General features: G+C 43.9%; 1 pseudogene; it reads left to right on the forward strand.

Annotated features, from left to right (window-relative positions):
• Nucleotides 1-12,809, forward strand: part of LOC139415880 (plasmanylethanolamine desaturase 1-like) — a 28,895-nt pseudogene extending 16,086 nt beyond the window's left edge.
• Nucleotides 12,810-13,774: the final 965 nt, after the last annotated feature.

The following is a 13,774-nucleotide window of genomic DNA, read 5'->3' on the forward strand; positions in this document are numbered from 1 at the left end:
TGTTGATATGAAAGTGTGCTTGAGAGTGAATTTTTGTGCAGTGAATCTCTGGTGTCTGTCTCTCCTGTGTTTTGACAGAGTGGTAGAAATGGTGTCATATTTAGTGTGGAGACAACAAAACGATGGTGTAACAGTTAACCTTGCTGTAAATGCTATGTCTAAACATAGTCTGAGGCCAAAGTTTGTGTTACATAGAGTTTTCATTGGTCACTGCAATCAAAGAGGTACTCAGTGATTTATGTTCTGTATTATTAGGTTACACCCCCCCCCCCCCCCTTGATAAAAGGTAGCATCTCTTACATTTTGAATCACATTCTGCAAGAATTACAGACCTTTGACAGGATCTTGCACACAGAGGAATTTCGTTAGCATGTGTTTGTATCAGTGGCTAGTAAGAAGTGAAGTCAGACAGTCGCTAAGTGGTAGAGGCCTGTCAGTCTCTGAGGTCATTCCTCTGCAGGAGCCTCTGCCGCCCCACACCTGTCCTCCACAGCTGGCCACAGCACACCTGGCCTCGCTGCCATACAGAGCGTGCACACCTGGATGCTTCTCACTTGATTAATTTGTTTCATTTAAAGCAGCTCATAACAGCTAAGAGCACTCCAGTCTCCTCAATCAACACTACATGGCTAGGCTAGTACAGCGTAAACAGGTGCTGTGTGAGAGATGAGGGCGGCAGTACACAGGTGAAGGGTTGTGTGTGAACTCTCCTGTGATGATTGAGGACCAGTTCTATGTATTATGAGAGGGAGGTGTATTGGAATGGTTGGTTAACTTGCTTTAGTTGGGCCTGAGAGACCCTATTAAAACTTTCATCAATACCCCATAACCTCCTGGCACCCCAATCTACTCCTTTGGAAAAATCTAATGTCATTAAACTTTCAGATGGCTTGACTTCACTGTGGCACATGACGCCTTGCATCTGCAGAAAGGGAGATAGAAAGAAAAAAAGAAGAAGAGCTGAATAGGGAGGAGAGAAAGAGATGTGGACAGAGAGACACAAAGGTTAAAAGAAGGAAAATAAGGGAAATAGAGAGGTAGAGTGAGAAGGAGAGGGTGAAGCAGAGGGGATCAGGCTGGTCTCAGTGGATGTGGTGATGACGTACAGTACAGTACAGTACAGTAGTGGCTGGCTCTAACTTAAGCAGCTCCGCACCGCTCCGTAGCCTGCTGAATTATTCACTAGCCCTCTAATCGGCTCTGTGCCTGCAGGGGCAGAGTGGCGACACGGTGGTCCTCCCGCCCGCCCGCCCATGTCCGGCCCACCGTCTCTCTCTTTCATCTGTCACAGCTGAACTGTGAGTTTAGAGCTGTGTCAGCGGTGCTCTGCACATGAGGGGTCACGACCCCAGTCTCGGCATACACTTGTCTTCATCGAACCGATTACCACTTAACATTGTGGATGATGGTTCGCACACACACTGTGACGGACACCCACAGATGTGGCGGCGCCCCCAGCATTTGACCCAATGACCCTACAGAGCTGAGAGTGGACGTTCTCCTGCTACCAGGGCTGACCTCACTCTGCTCATTAACACAGAAGATCACAGGTTACTCTACACTCTCTTCAGAATGTGGTCCTCAGCACTATTGTACAGTACAAAGGAAAGTGCAAATGTACGGTAGCTTTATTACTTTGCCTGTGTCTCTGTAACTGTGTGACTCATATCGTGTGATCTGCTGTTTTCCTCAGGTAAGCAACTGCAGGAGTGGATCAGTGTGGTTCTGTGAGTCTCTCTCTTCATTATCAACCTCTCCTTCCTCCTCCTCAACTTCACCACTGTGCACATCTATCAAAATCACATCTATCAAAATCATAGTTATCCTCAAACATTTCCAGTTAACTGTTTGTAATGACCTTGAAATAGTCTGAAGTTACAGGATGTCTCCCCAAAAAAATCTGTCCAATGTAATGGTAAAAGATTTGTGTCTTCTGTTTCCTCCTCTCTTCCATGCTCCCCACTCCAGTAATGGGGATAGTGCTGGCAGACTTTGCCTCTGGTATGGTGCACTGGGGAGCAGACACCTGGAGCGCTGAGGACATCCACAGAAGGTAAGGGACAGAGTTTCAAGTTCAAGGTCCTTTCCAGACTTCAGACTCATCCTTTGACTCTTGAGAAGTATTCCAAATGACTACATATCAGTCATATGAGGTATTGTTAGGCAAAACAGAGGCTAAACCTAATACCATCCCATTCCCCAATGAGTTATATCAGTGAAGTCACACCCACACTGTCTGTATACCTCTGCTTAGGACTGTGACGGTCTTGGAATTTTGGATGACGGTTATTTGTTTGTTATAATCGTTCTAATAGCATACTTTTTGTTTAAATCTTGTTTGCTACAACACCTTGCTGAAACAAGGAGCAACAAAGTTTCATCACGTTGTAAAGAGTCCATGTTACCGTGGAAACAGACTCAACCGCACATAACGTGTCATCTGTTTTGAAGGCCCAGCCGTCCAGTCGTCAGTCAGCTGTTCGTTCCAAAAAAACAAAATGAGTTTTGCGTCCTCCTGTCTCTCCTTATATTGTCTGTTAAATGTAAACCAGGCTTACTTTAACCTTGCTGCTTTTGGGTAAAGTATGTCTACCTGAACATGAAGGAGATTTTTAAAGTAGATAAATGAAGGCGGTTATTTTATTTCACGACGGTCTTCATCCATAACCGCGTAAGCGCTACTCTGTGGTTTTACAATCCACCACCCTGTACACCCAGTACACCCAGTACACCCACCATCCTGCTCCTGTGCTGAGCAGGCCACATCCAGCCACTCTCCCTCAGTCCTGTCCCACCTACATCCCAGTCGTGTGAAGGGCACAGCCATCCGGGATTATTACCAATATAGTAGCACTGGGCTTTATTGGTCTGTAGTGGTTAATGCTCCCATGGCTACCCCAAGCAAAATGTCATTCTCTTCCCCAGGACATACCACTCCCTCACTGCCTGGACACCGTCAGCCAGCATCACAGCCACACCAGGCCACCCCCCACACTTTGCCCACCCCTGTGGGACCTGGGTTACAGCATCTGGGCTCCATATTTATGCATAAGCACAACTTGGTCATGCTACCCTCATCCAATTAGAGAAAAGGCAACTCTCACCTGTTCAATTAAAAGGGCAGCTGGTGGATGTGATAATCTTTGAGGTAATGAATTGCTGGGTCTGTGTGTATTTCTGCTGATGATGGGCCTTATTGTCCTGTTGTCAGGGATTAGGGGTCAGGGGGAGGAGATGGTGGGGAAGGGAGGGGGTCAGGTGGGATTGTGTATCAATAGGTGTCATAACATCAGTGATCATCACAATGACTTCTGTTATGCATAATACATCATCTGAAGTATGGTTTTTGACTCAGTACTTGACTCAGTATCTAACTCAGTATTTGGTCTGCATTCAGACTTACAATTTCTATGACCCACGCACAGCTGTGTGGTGAAGCCAGGTGTAGTACTGAGACAGTACCACATTAGACTACACATGGACCATAGTCACTAGGAATATCCAAAAATATTGTAAAATAATATACAGTACCAGTCAAAAGTTTGGATACACCTACGTATTCAAGGCTTTTTCTTTATTTTTTATAATGTTCTACATTGTAGAATAATAGTGAAGACATGAAAACTGTGAAATAACACATTTGTTTTTCAACAGGACCCAACATACCTCCAGGCTGTGTAAGGGCTATTTCACCAAGAAGTAGAGTGATGGGGTGCTGCATCAGATGACCTGGCCTCCACAATCACCCGACCTCAACCCAGTTGAGATGGTTTGGGATGGGTTGGACCACAGAGTGAAGGAAAAGCAGCCAACAAGTGCTCAGCATATGTGGGAACTCCTTCAAGACTGTTGGAAAAGGATTCCAGGTGAAGCTGGTTGAGATAATGCCAAGAGTGTGCAAAGCTGTCATCAAGGCAAAGGGTGGATACTTTTAAGAATCTCAAATCTCAAATATATAAAATTTGTTTAACACTTTTTTGGTTACTACATTATTCCATATGTGTTTTTTCACAGTTTTCATGTCTTTACTATTATTCTGCAATGCAGAAAATCGTTTTTAAAAAGAAAGAAAATCTTGAATGAGTAGGTGTGTCCAAACTTTTGACTGGTACTGTACATTCTGAACACCTGGATCATGGGTGTTGAAAGGGTTCACTGAAACAAAAAGGGATTGGGAAATAGCCCAAATGTTGGCTGCTGTATGTTACTGTACTGCAACAAATGCCTTGTGTTCTCCTCTGTAGTATATCCTTCATACATACCTGTGCCCTGGTGAGGGGGCCATTCTACTGTACCAGAGCAGCGTGCCTGCCCCCTGTGACTCCAGTCAAGGGGCCCAGGCCTGCTGCCTGCTCTTCTTTCATCAGCAGCCTGTCTGGTCGGAGCTTCAGAGCGGCCCAGCCTGCCACACGCTGTGCAGCGGTTACTGCTCTGACTCTGCAACATAGCTGCTACTCGCTGTCAATCCTTTTGCTGTCTTGCATAATTAGGATTTGCCACCTTGGGACGATCAGGCTTCAAAAAGAGCGGGGTAACTGACAGACATCTTGAAAGGAGTGTTTTAAGACCCTTAACCAGCAGATTAAAGGATACAATTAGCGGATAGATACGCCATTTTGTACCGAGGTTCAAACAGAAGAAGTTCACTTGAGGGAGAATTATTATTGAGAGTAATTAGAGGAGAAAATTCTAATTGAACATCTTAAACCTGTTCAGTCCGTAGTCGAGGGTGAAGGGAGAGGAAATGTCCTTTCGATGGCGGGTTTGCCAGGACGATGGTAGATGTGATTCTTGATTAATGAAAGGCGGGCAAGGCAGGCCGTTAAACGATGTGGGATTAGTGTTGATGTGGCTTGGGGCGGCTGCAGTGTGCAGAGGAGTCCACACACCCGCTCTGTGTGCCATCTGGGGCTTAGTGCTCCTTTAATCTAGCTGACAGACCGGGAGAAGAGAACTAGAGGAACGGAAAGGAAGATAATTGTCTAAATATAAACAGATAGTTTCCCTTGCTCCAGCAGAGCATCTCCATGTGTCCTCAGATATACATGTGATTGAGTTCTTCTTCCCACAAACACAGGATAATGACTTTTTACCGTCAGTGACACGCTATGGTAATGTAGTGCCAAACGATTCCTCTTTTTATATGGGAAATAAATTACCTTCCTTGTGTATTTTCTCTTTGTGATTATGCGATTCTCTCGCTCAGTCCCTTTCATTTGTGACACCCGCGCCGTCACAGGCAGGTGTCTGTCTCAGCGCAGGCGGGTTGTGAATGACGAGCACCGCTGTTCCAAGGTTTATTATGATGCTGGATCAGAGCCGTGGGGCCGTGCGGTTTTATGGCAGGTTATCTATCTGTTCTTTAATGTGTTGTGTGATGGAGAGATTTCTCCTCCAGCTATCATGTACGCTCCTCTATGGGGCCATGGATCATGAGTTAAACTGCGAGACCAACTCCAACCTCTCACCCTTTGGAGGTGGAACACATGTTATCATGCATGTCTTGCTGCAGGGTTGAGACCTATGTAGAAAATACCATTCCCAACCATAGCACACCTGTGACCGACTTACATAATATATGTGTGTGTGTGTGTTCCTGAGGGGGAAGAGGTGCTGACGTACCCTCTTCACAACTGTGTGGGTGTGCGTGGACCATGTTAATTCCTTAGGGATGTGGACACTGAGGAACTTGAAGCTCTCGATTCACTCCACTACAGCTCCATCGATGTGGATGGGGGCTTGCTGTAGTCTACAGTTCTTTTCTTTTGCTGACCACACTGCCAGGTCTCTGACCTCCTCCCTATAGGCTGCCTCATCATCGTCAGTGATCAGTCCTACCACGTTGTGTCGTCAGCAAACTTGATGATGGTGTTGGAGTCGTGTGCGGCCACCCAGTCGTGGGTAAACATGGTCTGCATAGCAGATGTGTTGTTGCATACCCTCACCACCTGGGGGCGGTTCGTCAGGAAGTTCAGAATCCAGTTGCAGAGGTAGGTGTTCAGTCCCAGGTTCCTGAGCTACAGACCAGGTCAGAGATAGGTTGTAAATGTAAGTGAACACACTTGCCAGCTGGTCAGCACCTGGTATTCCCTGGCACACGTCCAAGTATTCTGTCTGTTCCCGTGAATGTTAACCTGTTTAAAGTTTTTACTCACACCGGAACAGCTGGTGCTCTCATGCATGGTTCAGTGTTGCTTTCCTTGAAGTGAGCATAGAATACATTTAGCTTGTCTGGTAGGCTCGCGGCTGGGTTTCCCTCTGTAATCTGTGATAGTTTACAAGCTCTTCCATATCGTCGAGTGTCATTGATGCTTTCCTGATTTGATGGCACGTCAGAGGTTGCAATGGGATTTTTCATAAGCGTCCAGATTAATGTCCCTATCCTTGAAAGTGGCAGCTCTACACAGCTCTAACTCAGTGCGGATGTTGTCTGTAATCCATGGCTTCTGGTTGGGGTACTTACAGTCACAGTGGGGACGACTTTGTCATGCACTTCATAAAAAAAGCAGATGACTGATGTGGTAAACTTCTTAATGTTATTGGATGAATCCTGGAACATATTCCAGTCTGTGCTAGCGAAACAGTCCTGTAGTTTAGCAACCGCTTCGTCAAACCACTTTCGTATTGAGTGTGTCACTGGTACATCCTGATTGAGTTTTTGTTTGTAAGCATGAATCAGGAGGATAGAGTTATGGTCTGATTTGCCAAAGGGAGGGCGATGGAGGGACTTGTATGCGTTTCTGTGTGTGGAGTAGGGGTGGTCAAGAGTCTTGTGTGGAGAGAAATTATCATTAAATGATCATAATGATATTCCTCCTCTAACTACCTCCCCTCCTCTTCTACATTGTTTTATTTTTCTCCAGCCATTCATACGTCCTTTCCGGGAAAACCACATTGACCCCACAGCCATCACACGACACAACTTCATTGAGACCAATGGGAACAACTGCATGCTCACAATACTGCCTCTGGCACATATGGCCTACAAGTTCCTGACGTACCAGCGAGGTGAGAGAGGGGATAGACTCACACAAACACACACACACACACATACACTCGTGCATTACAATCTGAACAAGGTCTCATCCATAAATGATGTGTGTGTGACAACGCGGAGAGGAGCTGTAGACAGAGAGACACGGGCGCTCTCAGGCCATGACAGGGTGATGCATTTTACCAGAGACATGATGTCAGGGCTTCAGGGTAGCTCGGAGCAAACCAGAGATCACTGACCCTGTCATGAGTCGTGTCACAGTAAGAGGAGACAGGGAGGAGAGCGAAGGGCAGCGAAGCCTGGCGGGGTGACGGTGACATCCACACCTGTCATGTCTGTTGCTCGCTGAGGGTCAGGGGTTCAGGGTGAGAGTGGAGAGGGGAACATGGACATAGCGTGAGAGTGGAGCCAAGCAGAAACCAGACCACAGCTATCTAGGTTGTCTAGTCAATCTCACCAACACTGGTTCTCCAAAATACTGTATGCTGACAATGCTGTACTGTTTCATACTTGCAAGTGAATATCTTAAATAAAGTCGTTTTTTACTCACTGTCGTGAAGTGAAGATGCTTCAGAAGTATACTGGAAAACATTGAAACTACCTTGTCATTTACAATGAAAGTCACATTTATCTCTCTGAACAACAACTGCCTCTCTTCCCTCTTTCTCTTTCATCTCTCTCTCCACCCCGGCTATTTCTCTCTCTCTCTCTCTCTCTCTCTCTCTCTCTCTCTCTCTCTCTCTCTCTCTCTCTCTCTCTCTCTCTCTCTCTCTCTCTCTCTCTCTCTCTCTCTCTCTCTCTCTCTCTATCTCTCTCTCTCTCTCTCTCTCTGGAGTGCTTTGTGTTTGCGCTGGCAGTCTGTCACATTGACCAATCAGATCCATAAGTGGTCTCACTCCGACTTTGGTCTTCCCCGCTGGGTGATGCTACTGCAGGACTGTCACCTGGTGTTACCCCAGAAACACCACCGCATCCACCATGTGTCCAATCACGAGACCTACTACTGCATCACAACAGGTACCATATGCTATTGTGCTGATGTATACCACTCACTGCTCTCACTTCAGGTACTATACACTACTCTATATATTATCTAAGAGGTACTATACACTTACTCTATATATTACCTAAGAGGTACTATACACTACTCTGTATATTACCTATGAGGTATTATACACTACCCTGTATATTATCTAAGAGGTACTATACACTACTCTATATATTACCTAAGAGGTACTATACACTACCCTGTATATTACCTAAGAGGTACTATACACTACTCTATATATTATCTAAGAGGTATTATACACTACCCTGTATATTATCTAAGAGGTACTATACAGTACTCTATATATTACCTAAGAGGTACTATACACTACTCTGTATATTACCTATGAGGTACTATACACTACTCTGTATATTACCTAAGAGGTATTATACACTACCCTGTATATTACCTAAGAGGTATTATACACTACCCTGTATATTATCTAAGAGGTACCATACAGTACTCGATATATTACCTAAGAGGCACTATACACTACTCTATATATTATCTAAGAGGTATTATACACTACCCTGTATATTATCTAAGAGGTACTATACACTACTCTATATATTACCTAAGAGGTACTATACACTACTCTGTATATTACCTAAGAGGTATTATACACTACCCTGTATTTTACATAAGAGGTACTATACACTACTCTATATATTATCTAAGAGGTACTATACACTACCCTGTATATTACCTAAGAGATATTATACACTACCATGTATAATACCTAAAAGGTACTATACACTACCCTGTATATTACCTAAGAGGTATTATACACTACCCTGTATATTACCTAAGAGGTACTATACACTACCCTGTATATTACCTAAGAAGTACTATCCACTACTCTGTATATTACCTAAGAGGTATTATACAGTATAATGTATATTACCTAAGAGGTATTATACACTACCCTGTATATTACCTAAGAGGTACTATGCACTACTCTGTATATTACCTAAGAGGTATTATACAGTATCATGTATATTACCTAAGCGATACTAAACACTCCTCTATATATTACCTAAGAGGTATTATACACTACCCTGTATATTACCTAAGAGGTACTATACACTACTCTATATATTATCTAAGAGGTATTATACACTACCCTGTATATTACCTAAGAGGTACTATACACTACTCTATATATTATCTAAGAGGTACTATACACTACCCTGTATATTACCTAATAGATATTATACACTACCATGTATAGTACCTAAGAGGTACTATACACTACCCTGTATATTACGTAAGAGGTACTATACACTACTCTATATATTATCTAAGAGGTATTATACACTACCCTGTATATTACGTAAGAGGTACCATACACTACCCTGTATATTACGTAAGAGGTACCATACACTACCCTGTATATTACCTAAGAGGTACCATACACTACCCTGTATATTACCTAAGAGGTACCATACACTACCCTATTACACTACCTTATTTAATTTGTATTAGTTATACTATTCTACATATTCATTACTGCGCTGTTGGGTAGAGCTTGCAAATTAAGCATTTCGCTGTGCCTGGTACAATAAAACTTGAACTTGAACTATTACTATTGCATAGCCACAGTACTGGAATGTTCTGAACTTTACTGACATACTGCTTCACGACAGGTACTGCACAGACTTCGTACGGTAACACATTACTGACATACTGTAACCCCTGCTACTAACAGTAAGCCACTGCACCTTTTGAAGAGGTCTTGTCACTGGTCACTCATTAGTGACATCAGTGCAATGTTGAACTGCATAAAGGTCTATTGGAAGGATCCGCCAACCAAGTGTACTGCAAGATCATGCACCATTTTATGATCATAGAAGCTTTTTATTTGTTTTACCTGGTAAGTTGACTGAGAACACATTCTCATTACCAGTGACGACCTTGGGAATAGGTACAGGAGAGATGAATGAGCCAATTGTAAACTGGGGATGTTTAGGTGGCCATGAGAGCGTAAAGGTCAGATTTGGAATATAGCCAGGACACCAGGGTTAACACCCCTACTCTTAAGATAAGTGCCATGGGATCTTTAGTGACCACAGAGAGTCAGGACACCCTTTTAAAGTCACCCTACACAGGGCCATGTGCCCAATCACTGCAATGAGGAATTAGGATAGTTTTCTTTTTAGACCAGAGGAAAGAGTTCCTCATACTGGCCCATTAACATCACGTCCAGCAGCATCTGATCCCCCATCCAGGGACCGACCAAGACCAAACTTGCTTAGCTTCAGAAGCAAGCCAGCAGTGGGTTGCAGGATGGTAAGCTATCCCCCTGAGACCAACCACTATGAAAAACATACAGGTTTATATGACAATGTACCAACCACGGCTGAGCTAACAGACATGATTATAGAAACAGAGAAATCACATCAAGAAGAATTCAAATAATATCTTCCACTGAAAGGTCCATCCAAGGTGGCTGATACAATATAAATAACTTGGAAAGGCAATCTATTTGTGTGTGTGTGTGTGTGTGTGTGTGTGTGTGTGTGTGTGTGTGTGTGTGTGTGTGTGTGTGTGTGTGTGTGTGTGTGTGTGTGTGTGTGTGTGTGTGTGTTTGTGTGTGCTGGCATTAGGCCCCAGTAAGAGATCACATTGGGAATTCAGTGTGTGTCTGAGAAGGTGCACTGGAAAGAGGTTACTTGTGTGTCACCCTGTTCCCCTATGGGCACCAGATGTGCGTGTGTGTGAAGACAGGAGTGTGTGTGTGCATGTTTGTGTGAGCGTGTGTGTGTGTGTGCACTGTCTTTCTGACCCTCCCTCCTTTTCCTGGTCCCTAACCTTAGTGGGGGCAGTGGTGAGTAGAGTGGAGAAGGAAGCTGCCACAGGGGAGCGCCCCAGTCCTCCACCCTCCCTGCCTGTGTCCCCGGAGCCCGCCGCCTGCCTTTGTGTGTGCCAGTGGCTGGAAATATCCATGTATATTTAATGCTAACCTGCTGTCAGTGCTAACAAATAGGCCTGCATGGGGAGAGAGAGGGAGCGGGACAGAGAGCAGAAATCAAACAAACAAGCAGAGCTGCTCTCCTCCTGCAGAGAGGGTGTCACCTGAGGGACAGGGGGACTGCAGACATACTGCAGCCACAACACAACACACTCTGCTCTGTGGGTGTACAGACCTACGTAAACAAATGCATGCACACACTGTAAGCACTCGCAGCATGTGGATGCACAGGAAACTGCCAAAATAAAGGAAACACCAACATGTGTCCTAATAGAGTTTTCGGTATCTTGTTACAAAATACATTGGAGTGTAGTTCAGCCCAGCGTAATACAAATGACAAAATAAGAGAAGTAATTGAAATACATGACATACATACTGCCCATCTCTGCCCATTAGTGTTCAATTGGGTTGAGATCTGGTGGCTGAGACACACACACACACGTTAAACCCTATATGCTTCTTTGAGACCCCTCTTTCAAGGTCTGAGATATCTTCTAGCCATGATAGCCAAAATAATTAACTCAGCAAACTCACCTGTGTGGAATCACCTGCTTTCAATATATTTTGTATCTGTCATTTGCTCAAGTGTTTAATTTATTTGGGCAGATACCTGTATGTATTGTATGCCTATATTTAATGTGAGTATGCACAGTGCTTATATATAGTGAATGCCTTAATGTGTATGTGTATTTATAAATAAATACTGTATAGATATGGTTATGTGCAATTCCTCCAATATGTCTAATATCTTTGTGGATAGAAATAAAGTATTAATGTGTGTGTGTGTGTCTTTGAGTTCATACAGGGGTGAAGGTTCACCAGATCTAAAATCTCTGGAGAGACCTGAAAATAGCTGTGCAGAAACGCTCCCCATTCAACCTGGCAGAGCTCGAGAGGATCCGCAGAGAAGAATGGTAAAAACTCCCCAAATACAGGTGTGTCAAGCTTGCAGCGTCATACCCCATAATACTCGTGGCTGTAATCGCTGCCAAAGGTGCTTCAAATAAGAACTGAGTAAAGAGTCTGAATACTTAGGAAAATGTGATATTTCCGTTTGTCATTTGTAATAAAATGTGCAAAGAAATATAAAAACCTGTTTTTGCTTTGTCATTATGGGGTATTGTGTGTAGATTGATGAGGATTTTTTTTGTTGATTCAATTTAGAATAAGGCTGCTATGTAATTATTATTTTTTCAAGGGGTCTGAATACTTTACGAATGCACTGTACATGCGTTTTCGTGCATGTACGACCACCTGCGTTCGCTCCCTTCCTTCCTGTCTATGTGTAATACTAAAACATCGTTGATGTACAACCCTCCTAGGAATGGGTGTCCGATTATATAGCATGGATACGGGTGGATGGTGAATGTGAGGTATTTGAGTTCAGCAGTCCTTGTGTGATGTATGGTATGTGGAGATACAGTACATATTTATAACTGTAAGTGTGTGCATTACTCTGGTGCCAAAGCCAGATCTCTTTCCTCTCCCCTGGCAGCAGAGATCCTCTGAGAGCTGATGTATCTACTACCACTGCTACCTGGAGCACAGTGCTGTGTGTGGGATGTGTGCATGTTTCATTTGATGTCTTCCTGTTAACGTGCCTCATGTATTTCTTCCTATTCCCATTCCCCTCACTCTCTCTTTTTATTTTTTTTCCATCCCCCTCTCTCTCAGGGTGGTCGAACTACCCTCTGGACAAGATGAGCTTCTGGCGGAGGATGGAGAGGTTGATAGAGAGAATGACGGGTCACAAGCCTCGGAGTGATGACATTGAATGGACCAAGAAAATGAAGTGAAGGGCACTGGCACGCTTGCCATGTTCACGTGCTAGTCGCAACTAGGAAACTCTGAAATGTCCCACTTGCTAACTGGTTGTATACGGCATGTCTATAACTACAACCAGTTAGCAAGTGGGACATTTCAGAGCTCCGACGAGCACGTCAACACAGCAGCTCTCTGTATCAGCAGGACAGTGGGGTGTGGGTTTGGGGCTGGAGGACTGAGGGTGGGGTGTGTTTCTCTGCTTTTCACCCTCTTCCTCCATATCTCTCCCTTACCCCTTATACTATAACACACCTACATACTTCCTCGTCAGAGCACAGCACTTCAGCAATGACACTGGTAATGTGGCCTTCTAGATATTTGCAAGATCCAACCATTCTTTACTTTTGTGTGCTGTTTGCTTTTTTTGTGTTGCAAGAGAAGCAGTCAACAGTTTTAAAGACTATTTGAACCTAAAGGTCCAGTGGCAGACTAGAGGTTGGCCTTTGAGATGAAAACTGGCTTTTGTGTCCTATTTCTGAACCCATTAATGTCAACTGCTCATCCTTCCATCCAATGGGCTTGCATCTTCTTACGTCTCTTAACCAATGAGCTTTAATTTTATTGTGTCAGTGTAAGAGGTTTCTGGAGGATGGGCTCTCCATGGAACAAACCATGTTGCCTTCTCAGGCATTGTCTTACATGACACAGAGAATGAGGCTGTCAGATCTGGATCCCAAGTTCAGCTTGATGAAAGAAGGCCATTACGTTGCTCCATACTTGGGGCGAAACAACCAAATTGCTTACCTTCTTTACGTCTTGGCCTTTAATTGATGGCTTTTGTTTGTTTGATTTAATGGAATTTGTTCATTGAACATTGTTCATTGTTCTTCCCTACTCACATGTTCAGATAGGAGAAGAAAGCATTGTAGAGGATCATCAAACATTTGCAGTCTGTTCATATAGTAGAATATAAATAAATACTTTCTACTGTCAAAAG

The sequence above is a fragment of the Oncorhynchus clarkii genome, chromosome 1 (genome assembly GCF_045791955.1).
Source record: "Oncorhynchus clarkii lewisi isolate Uvic-CL-2024 chromosome 1, UVic_Ocla_1.0, whole genome shotgun sequence".
NCBI classification, from domain to species: Eukaryota; Metazoa; Chordata; class Actinopteri; order Salmoniformes; family Salmonidae; genus Oncorhynchus; species Oncorhynchus clarkii.